This window comes from Microcaecilia unicolor, chromosome 1 (assembly GCF_901765095.1).
Source record: "Microcaecilia unicolor chromosome 1, aMicUni1.1, whole genome shotgun sequence".
Taxonomy (NCBI): Eukaryota; Metazoa; Chordata; class Amphibia; order Gymnophiona; family Siphonopidae; genus Microcaecilia; species Microcaecilia unicolor.
The window spans coordinates 516,250,809-516,275,108 of NC_044031.1; the positions used below are offsets into that span (position 1 = coordinate 516,250,809).

General features: G+C 41.1%; 1 protein-coding gene across 1 annotated transcript in view; it reads left to right on the plus strand.

Annotated features, from left to right (window-relative positions):
• The window catches only part of KCNB2 (potassium voltage-gated channel subfamily B member 2), a 401,524-nt gene that overhangs the window by 223,622 nt on the left and 153,602 nt on the right, over nt 1-24,300 (plus strand). The gene's annotated exons all lie outside the window — the stretch shown is intronic.

Below are 24,300 nucleotides of genomic sequence, written 5' to 3' on the forward strand. Positions count from 1 at the left end.
GCCGAATCCCGCAGTAGAAAATAATTTTCTACTACGTGCCCCTTACCTGGCTGTAAACAGCAGTTGGCACGCACCGCATGCTTACCACACAGGTAGCGCGTGAGACCTTGCCAGTAGGTCAGTGAGTGGTGGTAAAGTCTCAGGCCGAAAATGGATGTGTGTTGGTTTCAATTTTAGCGTACATCCATTTTCCGGCCCCTTAGAAAAAGGCCCCCTTTTCCTAGACACAGTAAAAAAATGGCCTGGTGTATGCCCAAAAGATGCGCTCGCACTACCGCAAGCCACATTTTATCACAGCTTAGTAATAGGGCCCCCTAGTGAGCTGCTTTCCTGCTTTGGACCTATTTTCTGGTGCAGCTACATTTTGACTCTTTTTCTTTGTACAACTTACATGCATAACAGCCCACAATTTTAGGTAAGTCATTAAAGAACTGCCCCCTAAGAAATCTTTGTAGGGAGCTGCTCGGCTTTCAAGGTTGTGCAAATAGTGAAAATGCGAAGTGAATTGAAAAATCACTACCTCCAATGTAAGCTACAATCCTTCTCATCCCCCCAGATTTTTAGCAGAGGTATGCTACCAATTTCTCAAGAGGCTCTTCCCAGATCTTTTCCATCAATTAAACATGAGTTAGTATAACAAAAGGATCCTAGGGACCCCTCCACCCTACATCCCTTGCATTTACTGTCAAGTAGATATGACACCAGTTATTGTAAAGGGTAAGATTTAACAGCAGTGAAAACACAAAGATAAATGAACAAACGTAATTCAAAAATGATCCTGATGTTGTAGAAAGAAGGAAAAATGATAAACTAGAAAGCATAATGTAAACTAAGAGGGAAGGAAAAATTGAGGAGAGCAGGATTGGGTCAGGGATAAAGCAAGCAAGAATGGAGCAAAATCTTGGATTTGCTGAAATATGATAATACGTTTTTCCTTACAAATTGTCTTGATAGGCTAGCACACTCCTTTAAGCAGATGCAGAAAGGATGTCTCTTGCTTTAATTGCTACATGCTCTGGAAAGACCTGCTGCTGTGAAGGAAGGAGACTTTCATTTGATACTTGTAATCACAGCACTCCTGAATGGTCTATCTTGTTCAGGCGCGCACTACAGCTCTGAACACGCTATTTTTAGAAGCCAGAGCTACAAGCTTTTGTTGCCATGCTAATGTGTCCATAGATACATCCTAGCCTATAATTTCAAGCTCAGCAAGTGTAGTCATTTGCCACCTCATTTTCTCTCTCTCTCTCTCTCTCTCTCTCTCTGCATTTCGGTAAAAGATGAAAGATGTAGGTAGTTTATCATGTGTTCAGAAAGATGGGGGTAGATACACAGATACATTTTTTATACTTTTTAAAGGGAAATCAACAAAGTAGGATTGTAGATCCGCTACCTTTTTATAATGGTAATCAATGTAAGGATTCACTTTTCATGCCTCTCCTCTGTCCTCAATTTCCACATCTCTCTGCTGCCCTCATTCAGGATCCTCCAAGGTCTCCATCCAAGGGAAGTCAAAGTAGATAGTTCACTCAAGCCACAAGCAAATAAAAGTGGTATCCTTTATTTAGAGGACAAGGGTTTATGCTGTGAATACCAAGTTCAGGTTCCATATATTTTATCTGAAGAATAAAGAAAAATTGTGAACACTCAATGGGCAGGGGGGAGGTGGAGGGAGGGAAGGAAGGAACAAGGAATGAGGGCAATGCTAGAGGCCAATGGGAAAGGGAACAGAGAGATGCTAGAGACCACTGGAGTGGAGGTGGGAGAGAGATGCTAGAGTCCAAGGGGGAGGGAAATAGGGAAAAGAGAGACATGTTCAACACCATATGGGAGAGCAAGAGCCTTGAGCTGTAAGCCATCAAGTAAGGGTAGGGGTAGGAGTGGGGGCGAGTGTATGACTGAAGATTCGTTTAGGCATCTGATAACCTTGGGCTGGCCTTGGCTGCATGTGTAATTAGTGGCTATATTTAAAAAATGTTTTCATAGAAAATGTCAGTTATATGAAAGAAATGGAAGAAACAACTAACTAGATTGTCACACACACAAGGACTAACACAGGACTTGCTTAGTCACTCCTACCCTAGCTGAGATCATTTTCATGCACCTTTCTGACTTCATATGCGACTTTCGTTAAATTAGTCCCCTTATTCTCTAATTGTTGTTACTCTATCTGTTCCACGTCCACTTACACCCTATGCTATTAAGATGTTTTATTGTGTATTGTGACAACATAGTAAATAGCATTTTATGCCATTATGTATATTGTTATTTGAATATTTTTCTGTTGATATTGTCTGTTGACTTTGTGAAGAATTGATCTTGTATGCTGCCTTGAGTGAATTTCTTCAAAAAGCCGGTAAATAAATCTTAATTAATAAATAAGAGGTGACTATTTTAATGCTGGATAGCAGTTTGGGGAAGCAATACAGTGATGATGAATAAGCAGTATGCAGTGTACAAAGCATATTTTCATTAGTGTGAATGATTAGGCCAATGTAGTTACTGCACGGTTTTTACTTTTAGTGCATGCATTGCCATTTAGTGCATGCATTGCCATAATATGGATGCATATGCACTCTTGGCAATGCAATTACTGTACCACCCAGTTCTACCCTCCACATAAGCATCACTAGTTTCCAATCTTACTGGGTCCTCCTGATAGGAAGGCTCAATATAACACACCACCTCTGAAACGTTCCCCAACAGGCTCAACAGAATTCTCCCATCCCTCAGCAACCTCCTTCAGACTCTTACCAGAGACTATTGTTCAATCAGCAACCTAGGATCAAAATAGTACCTCTGACTCCTTAGGGTACAGCCACTATGGATCAAGCTGCCAAATAAGGAGCATGCTGGGAAGAATTTCAGGGGGATCTTCTGACATGCAGCACCACTGTAAGTGGAGTGCAGTAGCATGGATGCATTTACCTGCATAGGAGATGGTAAATTCATCTGCGTGTAATGCTAGTATTCTATAATCCACACACATAACTGCCTGAGCAACCCCAATCTATCCATGGCCCTGTCAGATCCAGCCCTCCCCCAGGAGCTTTTCACTCTGGAATTTGATCATACAACTTATAGGAGGTAGTATGCTATTGTGGATTTAAAACTGGTTAAAAGATAGAAAACAGAGAGTAGGGTTAAATGGTCAGTATTCTCAATGGAGAAGGGTAGTTACTGGGGTTCCCCAGGGCTCTGTGCTGGGACCGCTGCTTTTTAACATATTTATAAATGACCCAGAGATGGGAGTAACTAGTGAAGTAATTAAATTTGCTGATGACAAAAAGTTATTCAAAGTCGTTAAATCGCGGGAGGATTGTGAAAAATTACAAGAGGACCTTACCAGACTGGGAGACTGGGCATCTAAATGGCAGATGACGCTTAATGTGAGCAAGTGCAAAGTGATGCATGTGTGAAAGAGGAACCCGAATTATAGCTATGTCATGCAAGGTTCCACGTTAGGAGTCACGGACCAAGAAAGGGATCTAGGTGTCGTCATTGATGATACGTTGAAACCTTCTGCTCAGTGTGCAGGAAACCTATGCACTAATCATAAAGTGGCCTGTGCTATGATTAATGCATAGGTTTGCTGCACATTGAGGTCACTTTTAGCGTGGCTGTAAAATGGCCACATTTCTTATTTTGCCCATTGATGGCCACACACCAATTTCCCAATTAGTGTGTGGCCATTAGCATGGAAGCCCTTACCAACACCCATTTTCTAGGCAGTAACAACACCCATGCTAACCATGTGCTAATCGGTTAGTGCACGGTGGTGCAACTGCGCTAACCAATTAGCGCTGAGCATACCTACTCTCTGCCTCCAAATATACCCCCCCCCCAGTGCAAAAAATAAAAAGTGGAAAGCTCACGCAGTTGTCAAAACAACCGCAGGACGCCTGAGCATGGGCCACAATAGTGATTTTTAACCTGCAGTAAGCACACATTAGTACTTACCACAGCTTAGTGAAAGGGCTCCCAAGTGAGATAAAACAGTTTCTGACCTAATACAGAGAAATGATCTTCCAAAAAGAGAAAAACGAATGGCATGTAGTTGATGTAATTTTAATAAAACAGCATTCACGATACGGTTAACTTGTGGTTCAAACAATAATGTATCCAAAAGGATTCTCAAAACCTTAAGAGTATATTCCACTATGATACCCCATCTGATAGTGTTATCTCCTCTGGAATAGACTTAACACAGGGGCCCTTTTTACAAAGCAGCGATAAACCCAATGCGGGCTTAATGCTTGCGGGACTACCACCAGCCCAACACGGCCACTGGTGGTAGTTCCAGATTGAGCATGCGCCATTACCATGGGGAAAAAAACCAAGAAATGTTTAGCATGGCGGTAATCGGGCAGCACCACACACTGACTGGTTACTGCCAGGTTATCATGGGAGCCCTTACTGCCACCTCAATAAGTGGCAGTAAGGGTTTCCTGCTGCATGGCCACGCGGTAAGAGTTTTCTTACCGTGTGGCCATTTTGTTTTGGGGGTTTTTTACCCCCTCCGGTAAAAAGGGCCCTGGTGCGCAGGAAAATGGCTATGCCAGAGTAATTTTGTTTTATCTTTGTTGAATTTAAAACCATGAGTCCTAATGTAATCTTCAATCAACATAATACTGTTATTCAGCTTAGACAAAGTAATATCTCAATTGTCATTCACAGGGACTAGGAAATACATGTCATCAGCATATAAGTAGAACTAGATATCAAGAGCAGCAAAGCCATAATCAAATGAGCTTATGTAAACATTGAACAATATAAGCGAGAATGGAGAACCCTGAGGTACCCCACATTGTGGCACCCAGCTCTTCAACTGTGAACCTTTTCTTTTAACTTTGTAATATCTATTGAATACAAATTCATTAAACCATTTTAAGACACATGCTGAAATACCAAAGGCTGTTTAATTTAAAAACAAAATATTGTGATCAGATGGTAGTTTCTCAGTAGGTCTTCTTTTACTCTTCTGCTGTTTGGTAGTTGTTCTGGCTAATCTTCTGCTTTCTATACGCCCCCTCTCTAAATATTCTGTCTCTTCTGCCACTTTCCTCTGTTCTTCTGGGCTATAGAAGATTTCTCCTCTCAAAACTTGGTGGGAGGAACCCAACAACACTTCTCAAAAAACATACTCATAATATCTAGCCTTTGGCAAGATTGCCTCCTACCAGGTTCCTCTCAAAACTGATTAGTAAAACTCTGGCTCTGGGAAATATCTGGGGAAAACACAATAACGTCTTACAAAAATGACTCAGAGTCTCTGGGATGCACTTGGCTTCTCACCTCACAAAATCTCTCTATAGGACTGAATATCGCAACTACTAATGTATCAAAAACGTCAGCCTCCTTGGCCCAGACTCGTCCCTCTCTTCCACAGTATCTAGGCCTAACCAGCCTATAGCAGCATTGTTCCTTATCTTACCTTATACAGAAGCCAAATCCAAGCCCCATCTTTTCTAGACTCACCAAGAGCCTTTCATAGTTCCAGTGCATTATTTCCAGCAAAAAAGGTGCAGGTACTCAAATGCCAGGCCACCCTTCAGAGATGGGGGTGATCGCTGAGGGACCCACCCCACAATAGCCAGGACCCCTGCAACCAGTCACAGAATCTATGACAAGGCAGAATTGGTGTGTAGAGCCTGAGCTCTTTCATTAAAACTTGAAGACCATGGCTCAGTTTTAGCAGACAATGGAAAAGGTGCTGGTACTCAGTACCCCCAAGTACCCCCTCAAAAAAAGCCCTGCATAGTTCTCTCCAAAATCACCTCAAGGGATAAACCTACTTTACAAGCTTGGCACAAAAACCTCACCTCCATTACATCGCTCACAAACAGAGAGCAGATGCTCCAGAATTTTCTCAACCACCACAACAAAAGAAATGTTAGTGTCGTGCTACAACTAAAATATATGTTTTGCTATTACTCTATGCATGTGTCTGCATATTTTATAAGTAGATGCAGGCATCATAACTCTGTCTTTGCTCCACTCAAACCATTTTATTTATTTATTCAGACTTGTTATACCACCTTTGCTAACAAGCAGTTCAAAGCGGTTTACAGTAATCATAAAATACACAATCGAAGAGAAGAGAAAGGAACTATAATGGTGGCTAGGAAAGTACAGTATAGGCAAGCATATAACAGTAGTGTGGAAAGAAATAGAGCTAAAAATGGGGGGGGGGGAGGGGGAGAGAGGAAGGGGATAGGGCAGGGCTAATTGAAAAAAAATGAATGCCTCCAGGAATGCCTATGTGCAATCTTTTGGTGCTCATACTTTTTAAATCACACACAGAGCTGCGCAACCTTGTAAATATTTCTGCATACAATGCATTCTTAACAGCCAGAAATGCCATCATGAAAGCAGTGGGGCACCCTGGCATGGTATCTAGAATGCAGGGTGACAAATTTGCTCTTGTAGAGATAACTACTAAATCTACTATATTGGTCTGAAAAACAACAACAAGTTAGAATACATTGGTCAACATAAAGTAGCTTATTTAGATTGAGAACCTTTTTATTTTTTTTAGAAAAACTTTTATTGGAAGTAAAAAGAGCATGTCCAGCAAAAGACAGCCATAAGAAAACAGCATACAGTCTTTAACAATTCTCCAATCATAGTCTATCAGTTCAACCATTCATAGATAAGACCTTTATTCCACATTTGTATGTCTGCATAAGTGTTTTTTTAAATATAAAATAGGCTCAATACCTGCATTATTCAGCCTCCTAAATTAAGTGCTGAACATTATAAACAAGAATTCTATGCTAAATAATTTGAATCGTTAATTCCTAGCTGGCTCAGAATGTACTGGAACACAATTCTCCATCACAACTAGTCTACCACCATCACTTCCCCAACTCATTTGTGATTTTGTAGTTTTAAATTATAATGTACACTCAAGAGGGCAAAACTGCATTCTCTCAGACTGGACTGAGCCCTAGTAAATATCTCAGCTGTGTGCAAACATTTTACCAAGCCTCTAAGGAAATCACTTACAATCTTTAATTCCATTTAGATTAATTTGATTTCCTCTTTACTGAGATATAAATAAAAGCAAGTAGAAGTAATTCTACGGATCAGAAAATACTCTCTTCTAGAGCTACTAGGGTTGCTAGATCCAGCTGCTTTTCTAATAATGCATTCATTTGAAAGTTTTCTATAAACAGCTTTCTCAATTTAATTTCAACTGGAGTGGTCTGCTGTGTCAGTCACTGTTCCTTTCAACCCACGTAAGTTATAGTGAGCTTTGCCAGATAGTGATAACTCATACATTGTCAGATTTGTGAGTTCTTGTACCAAGTAGAGTGCTGCTGAGCCTGGTACTCGGACCAGGTTCTGCTTGGCGGCAGGACAACCCCGGGTTTCACCTGCGCTGACCGCCATTCCCCAGAGGTTGAGCCCCTAGGTGAGGGCAGCCTGCAGGACTTATGAGACGGAGCTGGAAGCGGGGTGGTGAATGTATTGGCCAGGCAGGCAGCAGACAAGAGAGTGATCCAGGTACAGGCAAAGTCAATAGGCAGGGGCGTAATTCACAAACAGTCAATGTCAACAGGCAAACAACACTAGAACTCCCCTCAATCCTTGGTACACACGATAACCAAGATTACTCAACCAAAGATCTGATGCTACTTCTGTAGACAAATAGCACCGTACTTAAGTGTAAACCCCCTCTTTTTCATATGTTTAATTTTTAGAAGAGCCCTCAGACAAACTACCGCTTTTAAGGCAAACTCATTTCTTTCTGCCCGGTGGTTTAGCACTTCTTTCATAGGGCAATCTCCTCTGAGTAAATATACATGCTATTACATCAATACAAAAGTGCTCACAAGTGCAATGTGCTCCAAAAGTAAAAATAAAAATAAACGTGAACTTATCTTTAGTCATTTTTTTTAGAATTCTTTTTTCTTTTTTCATTTCTCCATGTTTCTTTTGTCACTTAATCTCCACTCCACTCTCAGTCCAGAAGTAAATAATCCGCGAGGCTTAATCCACAAGGCTTCCCCTGGTTACGCCCAGGCAAACAACAGGCATGAGAGTAATCCAGGCACAGGCAAAGTCAGTAGGCAGGCAGCAGGTCAAGAGAGTAATCCAGGCACAGGTAAAGTCAGTAGGCAGGCAGCAGGTCAAGAGAGTAATCCAGGCACAGGTAAAGTCAGTAGGCAGGCAACAGGCAAGAGAGTAATCCAGGCACAGGCAAAGTCAGTAGGCAGGCAGCAGGTCAAGAGGGTAATCCAGGTACAGGCAAAGTCAGTAGGCAGGCAGCAGGTCAAGAGAGTAATCCAGGCACAGGTAAAGTCAGTAGGCAGGCAGCAGGTCAAGAGAGTAATCCAGGCACAGGTAAAGTCAGTAGGCAGGCAACAGGCAAGAGAGTAATCCAGGCACAGGCAAAGTCAGTAGGCAGGCAGCAGGTCAAGAGGGTAATCCAGGCACAGGTAAAGTCAATAGGCAGGCAGCAAGCAAAAGAGTAATCCAGGTGCAGGCAAAATCAGCAACAAGGGACAAGTAGATAAGAAGCAAACTACTGAGCAAGTAACACCTACCAAAGTAGAAGCCGAAGCATGGAGTCCAGGAAGAGCTCAGCTGATAAAATGCTGGCGTCTGACATCAGCAGGAACCAACAGGGAGAAGGAGCACAGCCATAGGACAAGAGCAGGGGAAGGAGGAACCGGAATACCAGTAGGAGAGAAGCAAGGGAAGCCAGGCAGAGAGAGAGCAGACACAGGTGCATGGAAGCAAAGCAATTAAGGAGCCTGCAACCACCCCTCTCTGAACAAACCCAGAGAAGAACTACACACACATGGCTCAGGGCAGTGCCAGTCAAGTGTGCGTGTCGATGGGACCCCGCACAGCCTGAGGACGCCGCTTGCATTGAGGTAGGGGACATGACAGTCATAAGATGTGGTACAAGCTTGCTCTGGGCCATATTCAGTTCCATCATCTACAAATGCATTCCTATGCATAGTATTTTGCACACCTCAACACTATATAGTACACAGGCCTCTATGCTCAAGACTTTCATCATTAGCACAGTCTCTAGAGATAGGAGATTTAAATGTTACCCTTAGAACACATGTATATAGAAGAGAAATGAAAGCAATTATGAAAAACATAGCACTTGAGTTAAAAACATGCACTACAGCATTACTGCATGTTAATTAGTAAAAGACCCCATGGCATAAAATGGTATTAACACACATTCACTAGGGATGTGCAACCCACAAAATTTTAGGGCACTGCTGTGAGCTAAACCAACACTCAAAAAAAACAAAAAATCCCTAATTTCACTGGTAAGAATCCTAACTGATGCAAAACAAAATCAGGAAAATGTACACATGCAATCAAAATTAATTAATATATTAAGAGGAGCACCCTCAGAGATTTAAACATCTATGTGGTGTTATGTTCCAGGGAGAGCAGTCTTTCTACATGATTATCAGGTGATTTCACCTATGGAGCCCTTGGCATCAGTTCGTTCTGATGTAGGGCTCATAAGATAAGTGATAACATCTTTTGATTTTTGTTATGTCACTTCCTGTGATGTCACTAAAAGAGGTGGGGCTTGATGTGGGGCTATGCAAAAAGGATGGGGTTTTGGGGCAGGATTATGCAAAAAAGGCAGGGTTGGGGTGGGGTTACATAAAAGGGGCTGGCCTTGGATGAGGTTGTGATGTCACATCCAGTGACCATCAAAAGGGCTGGAGGAGTGGACATGGCTTGTTAGAAAGTGGGCAAAGCTTAGGCAGATCCAAAATTCTGATGGGCTGCTGTGACTGGAAGTGGGCCTGGTCTGGCAAAAATATGCAAATTAGTTTGACGAAGGCTGGTGAACCTTACTTCTTCTGTGTTTGCATGCAATGAAGCTCATTAATATTTCCCTCATTAAAGGGGAGGGTTTAGGCTCTAATACAGGGGTTCTCAACCCAGTCCTCAGGTCTGGTCTGCAAGTTATCCACAGTGAATATGCATGAGATATGTTTGCATGCACTGCCTCTTTTGTACACAAATTTATCTTATGCATATCCACTGTGGGTATCATGAAAACCTGACTGGCTGGGTGCGTCCTGAAGACTGGATTGATAACCTCTGTCCAATGGTAAAGCAACAACATACATTACTATGAACACAAATTAAGAAGATAATTTTATGAGGGGAAGAGTCAAAATGGCAGCATGAGCAGATGTGGTGAAGTGAGCTCTGCTGGTTTGAACTGTCTGTGGAGCTGGACCGAATGGGGAAGCAGAAGGGCTAAGCGCGTTCCTGTCCCACTGAGGATGATGCTGGTGCCTATCCTGGACAACTGACCTTAAACCAATATGTGGTTCTCGTGTCAGAGGTTGCCTCAGCTTCTACATGCTGCTCAGGAGAGCTAGTGCAAGCTAAAGGAAGTGATTACTCCTTCAGCCCCGAGGTACGCAGTACTCCCCCAATACCTGGAAGTGAAGCCGCCGACAGGTTTGTGTGACCAGTGCTTCATTGGAAGGCAATGGAGCACAGGATTTGGACAGCGGGACAACCTTGGTGATAGGAGCAGCTTCAGTTATTGACCCTGTGTTTCCTGGGTTGTTGGCCATCCCTGGAAGTGAGCTCCAGCACCATTGATTCAAGGCCTACTGAGATCCAGGCAGGAGTGTCGAGTGTAGGCGGGAGAGAAGTTCTAGTGGGCCATTGGAAGATTGGAGAAATCAATGTCAGATCTTTAGGATGTTTGGTGAGAAAGTGGAATTGCTGCAGTCCCAGATGACTGAGTTTAAGGAGGGTTTGAGTCACTCTGCTGTCGCTGTGGGGAACTTGGAAAGGCAAGTTGGAGAGTTACAATCTGTTCAAAGAGTACTTGTTAAGGATAAAGCTCTGATTCATGGTAAACCAGAAGCAATTGAGAATCAGTTGAGGCAGTTCAATTTAAGATTTGTGGATTTTCCCAAATCTCCTCTATTGTCATCGTTAGCAATGGTTAAAAAGTATCTTAAAGAAGTGTTACAATTCAGATCAGACACGTGGAGTGGCATTTTTGATATGACGTCTCAGGGAAGTAGCCAGACCTTGAGGTGGGAGGGGGCCAAAGCCCAAGGTGAGGGGGCACATTTTGGTCAGGTCCGGCATGCTCATTTTAATGAAATTGAGCATGAATGCTCAGTTTCACTAAAACAAGCATGCCGGATGTGAGGGGAAAAGAGAACAGGGCAGGAAATGCGGCGGCACCGGAGACCAGTGCTGAAAAAAACACATCAGCTGGTGGGAGTTGGAGACTCCTGTCTGCAGTGCACTGCACCCACCACTAGACTACTCCAGGGACATTTTTCAGCTATAATGGCAACAAAAATGATAAAGGGGATGGGTCAACTTCCCTATGAGGAAAGGCTAAAGCAACTAGGGCTCTTCAGCTTGGATAAGAAATGGCTGAAGACAGATATTATAGAGGTCTATACTAAGTGGAGTGGAACGGGTAGACATGCACTGCTTGTTTACTGTTTTCAAAAATACAAGAACTAGGGGGCACACAATGAAGCTACTCAGTAGTAAATTTAAAACAAATCAGAGAAAATATTTCTTCATTCAACATATAATTAAACACTGGAATGTATTTCCAGAAAATGTGGTAAAAGCAGTTAGCTTTGCAAGGTTTAAAAAAAGATTTGCCTAATTTCCTGAAATAAAAGCCCATAGGCCATTATTAAGGTGGACTTGGGAAATTCCACTACTTATTTTGTAGGATAAGCAGCATAAAATCCGTTTTACTGTTTTGGGATCTTGCCAGGCACTTGTGACCTGAAATGGCCACTGTTGGAAACGGGATACTGGGCTTGATGGACCTTCAGTCTGTCCCATTATACAACACTTATGTTCTTATCCCTGCTGAATTTAGGTGCCCATGCTTATGCTAGCTGTATGGCTAGTAAGAAATGCTAGCTGTATGGCTGGTAAGTACTGAAATATAAATATTAGGCATGTCAATATCAGGGTACACTTGTATTTTAGAATGGAACCTAAGTGCCTAGGTTATATTATATAATAGGCTTCTATTGTGCAGCCTCAGGGTGCCTAACGGGGGGTACCCTGTTTTAGAATTACTCCCATAGTGACCACAGACCATTTTTTCCTTGTTATCACAGCAACTGGGCCTTCAAAGATCAGGGAAGGTGTTCATAACAAAAAGAAAATTGATTAATCAGAACTTTGGTTTTCAGTTGTCAGTCCCAGAGTACCTTATATTAATATGACATGTACATAGTGTTGATAAGCCCACTACCTTGCCAACCTTAATCAGGTTTATGCAGCAGACGAGGAATGCTTTACTGGCAAAATCCATTAGTTATGAAAAGTTATTGCATTGATTTTCAAATAAACTGCTGCTAGACAGAGAAACGATATTCAAGCATCCATTGTGTTGATATATAGCGCCTGGAATTGATTTACTCTTTGAGGATATTACTTTCATAGAAAAAAAAGACATCTTACATAGCTTAAGCTAATCCACCAGTCTGTGGTTCTGTAAAACTGAGTACAGTCAAATAATTAGATTTGCTGAAGGACAGAGAGAAATTGAGTAGTCAGCAAACTAGTAAGGGAAGAGCATGGAGAATTGATCATTAGGATGGATGTTCAACTGGTGATAAGAATAACCAATTTCAGAAGTCCACCCAGGGGTTATTTTTAACCCACTGCTTCTGTGAACATGAACTAAGATTTATCAAAGAATCATTTTTATAAGGTACAAACAAACTTAAAGTAATTCAGTTATAAACTATTTACATTGAGTCGTCTGGTGGTAGGTGGATTAGTGTTAAAGGACTTAGGAATTTGGATTGGGGAAAATAATTTTATAAAGGTTTTTCAATGTGTAAAGTCATATACATGCATATAAATATGTACCAACAAGAATGTGTATATTATATTCCTCCTTGGAAGTGAATATGCCCTTGGGCATGCCTCCTGTCAATGTATATAGTTATAAACAATGAAAAATGGAGGAGATATATTATGAAAAATGTCGTCAACTGAACTTATATCTGACATATATTAATTAATGAGAGTGTTGTTACCTCAAGAAGCCCTCGGCTCTATTTAAACTTGAGCTCACGGGGGCTGGGTAGCTTCATCATTGGTAGCAACACTCGAGATGTAGCTTAAAATTGTATAATTCTTTTTTATCTTTTTCTAATTTTTCTTATATACAATTTTCAACAGTAGTGAATTATCTATCATTCATCAAATAGCATCTAACAGCTACTTAGCTTTCTATAGTCTGATCCTTCTTATAACTTGCTGCATAAATGACGCGACCTCGACCAACAGTGGCCAGCGTTTCGTTGCCTGCATCAGGGTCTGGTGGTCTGCGTGCAGCTTCGTTAAAGGATCTACCGTCTACAATAGAAAAATAGCTTTTTCTATTGTAGACGGTAGATCCTTTAACGAAGCTGCACGCAGACCACCAGACCCTGATGCAGGCAACGAAACGCTGGCCACTGTTGGTCGAGGTCGCGTCATTTATGCAGCAAGTTATAAGAAGGATCAGACTATAGAAAGCTAAGTAGCTGTTAGATGCTATTTGATGAATGATAGATAATTCACTACTGTTGAAAATTGTATATAAGAAAAATTAGAAAAAGATAAAAAAGAATTATACAATTTTAAGCTACATCTCGAGTGTTGCTACCAATGATGAAGCTACCCAGCCCCCGTGAGCTCAAGTTTAAATAGAGCCGAGGGCTTCTTGAGGTAACAACACTCTCATTAATTAATATATGTCAGATATAAGTTCAGTTGACGACATTTTTCATAATATATCTCCTCCATTTTTCATTGTTTATGGCTGAAGATAGTTAGAAGGAGATTTTCCTTAGGTTTGTTTATAATGTATATAGTTATACCTACATAGGGGTAAATTCAACTAAAAAAAACTGTTAGATTATAATTGTTGCAGTTGCCCAGGTCTTGCCATGTCTAATTAAGTGGAACTGATGTTTCAGTTAGAGAATGACATGAGGGTGGGGACCCACAGTAACTGCGGGGATGGGGAAGGGGAAAGAGCTTGTGGGGACGGGGCGAGAACTCAGGACAGATCCCACTGGGATGAGGCAGGAATGCTTTGAAGCCTATTAATGAACTAGACTGTTATTTATTTTTGAGTGATGCAGACAACAATATTTTGATTTTTTTTTTTTTTTAAACAAGCAAACATGCTGGCCACAACTTGCAAAATTTGCATGGGAGATCCTGTATATCCTGCTACCAGTACATCTTCTATTGCAGGAGGGACTGTGGAAGACAGGAGAGCTAGACTGAATCCTGAGAATGTTGATGACTTATTCATACACAGATTAGAAAATCATAACAGTGCTTCATAGGACATATTTCTCTCCCACTAGGGCATACAGAACAGGTTGTATTTTGTACCCCTGGACATTTTAACAGGGTGGATTAGGATTCCTTGGGGTAGTAGAAATCAGCTGCTATTGGGGTTTGAAGGGAGAGCGTGCTGGTGAGGAGGGTTATTATAGCTGCTCGCTGTTATTATTATTTTCTATTTGTAATTTGTACACAACAGTTGAACAGCATATTGTTCCTTTTTATACAAACATTTAAATATAAAATCATAATTGTTTGAAGCTTCAGCAGATGAGAACAGAGCCCATGGGGACAGGGCGGGGACGGAGACAGTACCTGCGGGGATGGGGTGGGGTGGAGATAGAACCCATGGGGACAGAGCGGGGATTGGCACAAAATTTGTCCCCATGTTATTCTCTAGTTCCAGTCATGCTGTGGCTTTCTTCAGGGTATGCTGTGAGCAATGTTCTCTCTAAAAGGAGCACATGAGAAGAGCGTCACTCACAGATTTGACATGGTTCCTCAGAAAAATGTTTTTGTGCTATATACAGAAATGCATTGCAAATACTGGCTCTCAGAAATTGTTGGTTTTTGAAATTTGTTGCTCACACAAAAATAAATGTACACACACCAGGCCACCATACTTAGAGGAAACTTTGACTGTGAGGTCTGCAGTTTGTCTTTATATATTGTGGGTTCTCAGACCCGATTGGCTCAGGTTTGAGGTGATTTCAGCAAGAAACTATGGTGGGAAAAGTCCATTGGTCACAAATTTGAATTTTGGCAGGACAACAAATTTGAATTTTTTATTGGAAAAGTTTATTTTTCAACAATTTTGAATTCTGGTGGGAATGAGGCTGGGAACTCATTGGAACAATTCTAACTCTGGAAAGGGGGGGGGATTTCTGTAGGTCTTATTCTAAAACTTTGTGGGGAGGCAGAAGAAGACGTTTGTCCTCAGCCCCAGTCCTTTTTTTTACTCAATTTCTTTTGGATAGGATGAGCCCTTTTTTCCCATTGAAGTTATTAGGGTGTCTTGCTATCTGTATTGCCTCTTTGATTCTTCTCAGCTACCAACAATTTTTTCTCTCTGAGATTTTTGTATCCTCAAATCTAATTATATGACCAGTTGCCTTAGCATGAAGGGCTACATTTGATTTTTCTGTGTTGCCGAGCTTGTGCTGTTGCTTATGCTCTTGCAGCCTTTGCTCTACAGTAAGTCCAGTTTCACCAATGTACAATTGGCCACCAAAATTCAAATTTGTGACCAACGGACTTTTGTTCAATTTCCTGCTGAAATCACCCGAAACCCCAGCCAATCAGGTTTGAGCACCATTATATATAAAAACTGCAGACCTCACAGCATACTCTGAAGAAACCACAGCATGGTGGCTGAAATGTCGGTTCCACTTACTCTGATGCATAGTACAGAGACCATGTTGATTGTACTTACAACAGACATCTCGGCAGCATTTGATGCCAATGACCATAGTTTATTACCGACTCTGTTGAGTGAGATGGAAATAGGTGGATGTGTATTTGCTTGGTTTAAACCTTCTTAGGAAATAGACAATATAAGGTTTTTAAGAATGGTGAGACTTCTATTGGATGGATATCTGTTTGTGGTGTCCCGCATGGGTCACCTTTGTCCCTCCAGTTGTTTAATGTTTATGAGCAATTTAGAAAGTTATCTGCAAGCAAAGAACATCTTTTCATTAGCATACGCGGGTGACATATTTGTATTTTGCCCCGTTCAAAACTTGTTAATTGACACTATTCAGATGGTAAAATCCTATATAAAAATATACGAGGACTGGGTGACAGTAAACTTTCTTAAGCTAAATACTCTGAAAACAAAATTATTTTGGTTTGGTGATCAACAAAAAGTTGCTTTAGAAAGTGTGGTTCTCCTTTCAGGAATATCTTTATGGTTTGACAGTAAGTCCAGAGTACTGGGGATAATATTGGATTCTAAGCTATCTTATGAACCCCATATTTTTTTTTCTTTAGTTACATTTGTACCCCGCGCTTTCCCACTCATGGCAGGCTCAATGCAGCTTACATGGGGCAATGGAGGGTTAAGTGACTTGCCCAGAGTCACAAGGAGCTGTGCCTGAAGTGGGAATTGAACTCAGTTCCTCAGTTCCCCAGGACCAGAGTCCACCACCCTAACCACTAGGCCACTAAAAAAAAAACGTTCTTTACTTTAAGTAAAGGTAATTAGAGCATCATTATTGTTCAGGCATGTCTCTTACCTTTTTTGGATTGTTGTTAATTCATTATACTGCACTAGTGATTACAATTTCTAAAAAATACTACTGCCAGACTGATTTTTAGAAAATGTAAATATAGTGAGGCGACTCCCAAATCTCGTGTTCATTTTAAAATTGCCTGTATGATTTATAAATGCTTTTATGGATTAAATTCAGGTATGATTGGAGGCCTATTCTTAAAAAATAGATCTGGCTTGAGAAGTTTAAAAACATTATTACTTGATTTTCCCTTTATGAGAGGGATGACTCAGAAATCATTATGGGAGCGGTTTTTCTCTTCAGGGTGTAAGTATATGGAATACTGTACCAGTTGAGACCAGTTTAATTGTGCCTTATTTCTTATTTAGAAAGTTCTTAAAACTTACTTATTTTTGCTTTATAAATGAGTTTGAATTATATTTGTTTTCTTAATTTACTAAGACTCTTTTTAGTTAAGACTGTGTTATCTTTTCTAATCCGTTTTGAATTGCTGAGATAAAAGCAGAATATAACCCACAGAATAGAATAGACATGGCAACACCCGGACAACTGTAACAATTATGACACCAGCCGAAGAAGCCTAAGAGAACTTTAGATCATAAGCTCAGTAGGGAAAAATTACCTGTATATCGCTTTGACTGCACCACAGAAAGGTGGTATATTAAATCCCTTCCCCTTTCTAAGATAATTACCTAAATACTTTCATTTTGAAAATGTGTTTAAGGTGCACAAGCAAAAAGAAACTATGCTCTTTGCAAACATACAGCCTATTTTGAAGTAGAGAGTTGCATGGGGACAGAAATCTTACCCGTCCCCGCAAGAATTTAACCCATACCCACAAGAATTTAACCTGTCCCCACAAGAATTTAATGGTAGATTTAAAAAAATTCTAGTGGGCTCTCTGTCTCTCTCTGGGTTCGAGCTGCAGCCCTGCAGGCAAGGAAGGAACAGAAGTTGGAATTTGGAATACTCTGGTGCGCATATGTAAGACTTCTCTCTGATCTACTGGTACTGTGTGCTGAGAGGTCACCACATGCACGTGCCAGTAGGTCAGGTGACATCTGATGCTTGTACCTGTGTCAGAGCTGAAGTCTGCACATCTGCCTGGGAGCAGAGAGGATTAATAGTAACATAGTAACTGACAGCAGATAAAAACCTGAATGGTCCAGTCTGCCCAACAGTCACACTCATTATCAAGTCATAATTAAATCAACAATGAACACAATACTATATACTTGATTACAGTCTTTCTTTGGCGTTTCTGGGTCCCAGAAAACAACAAGGCAACCGATCTGCAAAATCCAACGTGGAAAACAAGCCAGCAGATCAGTATAATATCCAAAAAGACTTTATTGAAGATACCGTACATGAAACAATCCAATAGGGACTCTCTATGTTTATAATTCATGTCAATGTTTTACACGTACATTACAGTTTTTATCGATGTTTTATATTTTTTATATATACTTTATAGATATCCATATATTTTATGTTTTACAATTTCATGCTTCTAACTTTATATATTTGTTATTTATCATAGCCCCTGACGCAGCCCTATTGTTGGGCGAAACATGGCCTGTGTCGGGCATTTGTTTCATGTACAGTATCTTCAATAAAGTCTTTTTGGCGTTTCTGGGACATAGACCATAGAAGTCCACCCGGCCCTATCCTTATGTTCCAACTGCTGGAGTTGTCGTCGAAGCTCACTCCAGCCTATTTGTCTTCTCATTTGCAGGAAATAGACTGTAAAAGTCTGTCCAGCACTGTCCTCATGTTCCAGCCACTAAAGTTGCTGTCTAAGCCCTTTCCAACCCAACCTAAACCAGACTGCCATATAAGACACATAGACCATACAATTCTGCCCGGTATTGGCCCTAGTTCATCACAGCCGGAGTCACCATCTAAGCGTCACTCGACACATATATGCAGCCATTTCAGTTTACGGTTTTGTTTTGTTTAAATAAAGTTTAACATTATATCCAAGCAATATTTACTTGTACAGAAAAGTGTTACAAAAAGAAAAAGAAAATCAAACCTTCCAAGTAGACAATCTAATAAGGAAATTAAACATTCAAGTCCACAATATGAAGATCCAAGACTTAATGAGAGGATAAAAAAAAAATTAAGAGAACATTTTAGGCAATGACATATCCAAGGTACTTGAGATAGATACTAATTATGTGAAGAGCTCAATTCACTCTCCTGAAACTCACTTGGTTGCCAAAAAGGCTGTTAGATGAGAAGGTTCAAAGAAAACATATTTAACAGCATTGTGTCTGATAATACATCTACATGGATATCTTAAAAAGAAGGTACCCCCTATTTGAAGAACACCAAGTTTCAATAACAAAAATTGTTTACATCGGCATTGAGTAAGTTTAGGTTTTTTATAACTTTAATTTTCTAATTAGAGACCCTCTGTGTTTATCTCATGCCTTTTTGAATTCCATCATTTGTGTCTTTACCACCTCCTTAATGGAGACTTTCCACACTTCTGTGCTGTTAAAGCGAGGAGGAGGAAGAGACAGCACTCAAAGAACCTGGTACTCGGTGAGAGGCTGGTGCAAGTGCAGCGTACACTTCCATGGGAACCCCACAGGAACTGCTTCCATCCCCGCAGGAACCCCACAGGAACTGCTTCCATCCCCACGGAAGCCCCGCAGGAACTGCTTCCATCCCGTGAACCCCATTCCCATGCAAGTCTCTATTTTGAAGTTGCTCCATAACATGTAAGCAGTTTGGCTACTGCCTTTGCATACTAACAGTTTGATTTAGGAGGGAAATCACGGAAAAGGAGAAGCGAGGCCTTAAAATGGGTGTTTTTTTCCATGATTCTTGTCAGTTTTACAGTTTGTTCACACATTTATTTCTTGTGATGTTTTAAACATGCATTAGAACTTATTTACATGCACAGATCGATTATAGATAGGATAACGAGAATGAAATTGATTTTGCACACACTACATTTAATATGGCATATTAATAAACTGACTGCACACTAACATATGCACAGCCCTATCATCCAGTCACTTTGGGGGCAATTCTATAACCATGTGCCTCCAGTTTATTTATTTATTCAAAATCTCATATCACACAATCCCAAGGTCTTTGGCAGATCACAATTATACATACATAATACTGTATGTAAACCAACAAATAGTATAAACGAATTACGAAATCTGATCACTCCAACCTGCCACCCTTTGATATGCCTGCATAAAAAGAAAAAAGTTTTCAGTTCATTCCTATTCCTGATCTTTTTCAACCTAAGAGGTCATTTATTCCAAAGCGAGGGGTCTATGATATAAAAAATTGACATCTCGATTTAGTCTGATAGGAGCCTGTTCTATAACACCTAATCCAGTGTCAGTGCACCTAAGATTTACATTCATGCAGTTATTCCAGCCACAGACCTGGTGAAAGTGCAGACACCTACATTTAGAGACAGCTAAACAGGATGGAGGAATAACCTAGTGGTTAGAGCACCAGTGGTTCCTGGTTCAAATTCCACTGCTACTCCTTGTGATTTGGGTAAAAACATAAGAAAAGCCATACTGGGTAAGACCAATGGTCCATCTAGCCTGTTTCCAACAGTGGCCAAGCAATGTTACAAGTACCTGACAGAAACCCAGATAGTAGCAATGTTCCATGCCTCCAATCCCAGGGCAAGCAGTGGCTTCCCCATGTCTATCTCAATAGCAGACTATGGACTTTTCCTCCAGGAACTTGTCCAAACCTTTTTAAACCCAGATATGCTAATCGCTGCTACCACATCTTCTGGCAGCAAGTTCCAGAGCCTATTTCCTCCTATAAAGTATTTCCATGTAACTTCCTTGAGTGTCCCCTAGTCTTTGTACTTTAGGAAGTAGTAAAAAAAAATCGATTCACTTCTACTTGTTCTACACCACTCAAGATTTTGTAGACCTCAATTATATCTCCCCTCATCCATGTCTTTTCCAAGCTGAAGAGCCCTAACCTCTTTAACCTTTCCTCATATGAGAGAAGTCCCATCCCCTATCATTTTGATCACTCTTCTTTGCACCTTTTCTAATTCCGTTATATCTTTTTTGAGATACGGTAAGCAGAACTGAATGCTATACTCAAGGTGAGGTCGCACCATGGAGCAATACAGAGGCAAGTCACTATCTCTGTTGCTTGCAGAACAAAAATTAGATTGTGAACTCTCCAGAGGCAGGGAAATACCTAATGTAACTCACCTTGCAGTTATGTAAATAAACACTAATTCATTGTGTGTTAACACATATAAGGAGCACATAACTGCAGGCACTTAGTTATACAATTTCCCTTCACATCTTCTCTTACCTCAAATATCAATGTCAGTTTTAGGCCCATTAGTCATTGTGGCTGTTTGTAATTTGTTATGTAATGCCCTGGTTTAGAGAACCATATAAATGCCAAACATAAATGGGCTAATTAAGAATAAATGAAATGTCATTCATTGCACAGCATTGCTTCCACTATTGTAGGTGACATCCTTATCACCTAGTCAGTTAAATGAAAATGAAGGGCCAATGCCTGGCAAATGACTCTGGTAGAATTACAGTCTCAGATTTTTGGCACAAGAATGCAGTGGCACCAGTACCTGACTGATGGAACTTTATCAACAATGAAAAACCCAGTATTTCTCATTTGCTTTGGCATTGTATTTAAATACATAAATGTCAGATTAGTAAAGGTTTGGAAACTGTGAGCTGTACAGTCAATTAGAAAGGAAAAAATGGGGGCTAGGAATAGAAGCACATGTTTTTTAAAGTGGCTAGAAAACAGAATTTGGAGGAGATGAATCAAAATGCACAATAATGTAGAAAAGATCATATTTTGCCACAGATCCTTTCCTTCTCCTTTCTGAACTTATCTAATGTGCCCAAGCTTTTGATTGTATGTTATCCTACGCAGTTTAAAATGCTGCACCAGTCCCAAGCACTAGGTACCCTGCTGCTGCTGTCCTCCTCCTCCTATATAAAAATACTAGAACAGGATCGTGAGTGAGGAGATGAACGAGGGAGGAGGGAGGAAGGGGAGAAAGTGAGGGACACTATGCAAGATATTGCAGGATGTGAGTGAGGGGCTTGCAGAAGGGGAAGTGGGGAGAGAGTGAGATCGGAAGGTGTGTGAGAGAGTGGGAAGAGAAAAGTAACTGGATCAGGGGTGGGGGAGGATGCAGGGAATGATTCCAGGAAATAGAAGTGTTATGGGGTATGAGTATCAGGAAGTGAAGTCTAAGTCTATCAATTTTTGATATACCACCTTCTTTTGAAGCACAAATCAAGGCAATTTACTTATATAACTATTCAGGTACTTAACTGTCCCAGATGGGCTCACAATCTTAAGTATATTGTACCTGGGGCAATGAAGGGCTAAGTGACTTGCCCAGGGTCATATGGAGCTGCAGAGAGAATTGAACCTAGTTCCCCAGGATCGTAACCCACTGCCGATCGTTAGGCAGCAGTGAGAATCCCCACAGCCAAAAAAAAAAATGAAATAAAGAGAAGTTTGGTTAGTCTTTATATAAAAAACTATTGACTACTGTGGGCTAAATATTGGGGAGGGTATGTTATCCTCCACATGTTACAACATATTGAGATCTGCGGTACCAGTAGAATGGCATGACTCCCCAAAATGGCATAATGTTTGTAATGAGCCCTCTAACTGGGGTTAGTCCTTTCTGTCTGTGGTTCCAATGGTAAAAAAATGTACTCAGAGCACAAGCAGAAAGGGTGCTGGTGGAAAGGGGGAAATTACTCTCAGAGCAATGGCTGGTAATCAGAATAACAGAGAAGCAAGAAAATCCCACAGGAACTCTCTAAAACACCTTTAACATTAAATAAGTAAATAGGGACAGCAGGAAAGAAAAAAGTCAAGTGCTGGAAGTAGCCAGGGTAAATATAATTAACATTCCTGGCACTTGGTGTGTCTTTTCCCCAACTTGAGTCCAGCAGGGTCCCAAGTATCGCCTCTACTGCAGCCTTGTCTCCTTCTACAGAGTTCCTGCAAGTTCATATCTCTACTTTGTTGCACCCTAAACAACTGCTCAATGGTTATGGGATCTCAGTGATCAAAACTACCTACACTCCTCAGTGCTAAACTCAAGTCAATGCCCAGGAATACTTTTAAGAAGGAATCCATCTTCTCCTTTCCTCCATTTCCCCCAAAAGTCAATTTTTAAAAACTACACTTCTCCACTGCCTGCACCGAATGCCCCTGAAAATCAGCTTTATTTCTTTCTTTCTTTATTTTTGACATTTATATCCCACACTTTCCCGCCCATGGGCAGGCTCAATGTGGCTCACATTAGTTCAAAAGGTATAAAAAGACACATCAATCTCCCAGGCCAGTAGTCTCACACATTTCTCTGAGGTTGCCATCACCATTCGGTAGCCAGTAGGTCCAACTGTGCTCCTTCTCTCTGTTCCACTGTCTCTCCTCACACATAGACCCTTCCCCAATCTGCTCTCACTCTCCTTTCTGGTGAGCTCTGTGTTAGAAGACCCTTGTCACTCTTGGGTTCTCTTGGTAGGAGAAACCTCCTTCCCTTCTTACTTCTATAATCTCCTGTGAAGGAATGACTCTGTTTACACATCTTCTATGAAGGAGCAGGCTCTCCTCTCCTCGCATGTTCCTTACACCTCCCCATTGCTCCTCTTTACAGGGATCATTATACTTCCCTTCTAAACCACAGAGAATGCCCTATTACAGAGGGACTGACTTACAAGACCTTTCCACATTGCATCATTTTCTAGGGAACATTCTTCTGGAGCAGGAACCTCAAATGTTCTTCACTTTATGAAAAGGGAAGGCACATTTTGTCATCCTTCTACATGTTAAGTTCAATTATAATTAAATATGCAAACATATGTAAATATGACACAGTTATAGTATTTAAAAAAAAAAACCATTGCCGTAGAAAATTATGTCTTGCTGCAGAATCTATCCTTCAGTTCCTTTAGGAAACCAGGGGCTGTGGATATGATAATGTGTCTACGATGCTACAATTTAACACTCATATAAAATATAAAAGAACTGAACAACAATAGCATTTTATGTCATGCAGTTTTGAACTTATAGCAGTTTCTCATTTTCCTGGTCTCTGAAAAACATCTGTAGGCTTCATGCTCAGCCATCTGGCGCAGAATTAAACAAAGGGATAAGGATTTATGCCACTTAATAAATCAACAGTGACAGTCCCATTTTAATGGGTGTATTTTACCTTTCATGAGCAATGAAATTCACCTCCATTTCTCTGACAGTTGGCTGGCAGCAATATCTCTGACTAACATGGATCACAGGAAAAGAGACACTGAAGCAAAGTAATACCAATCAGATAAAATCAGCAATAGGTAAGGGCTGGCCCGAGGGCACAGTTGCAGTGATGCATGCTGTCACAGTGGATACTTACTTTTTAGGCTTGAACCTAGCTTCTGCCCCCAACCAGGGGCACAGCTAGGTGGGACCATGGGGGCATGGCCCTCCACTTTTGACACCCCCCCTGCCGCCACCGCAAGCTACCTTTGCTGGTGGGGGTCCCCAACCCCCGCCAGCCTTAATCTTCTTCAGCGCCGGTCTCCGGCGCGTTCGCTCAGTTCGCTGATCTGTGCTGTGCGGAGTGTCTGCGGCTGGGGGAGGCGGGCTAAAATGTGCCCCTCACCTTGGGCTCTGGACCCCCCCCCCTCTCGCCCCTGCTCCCAACCCA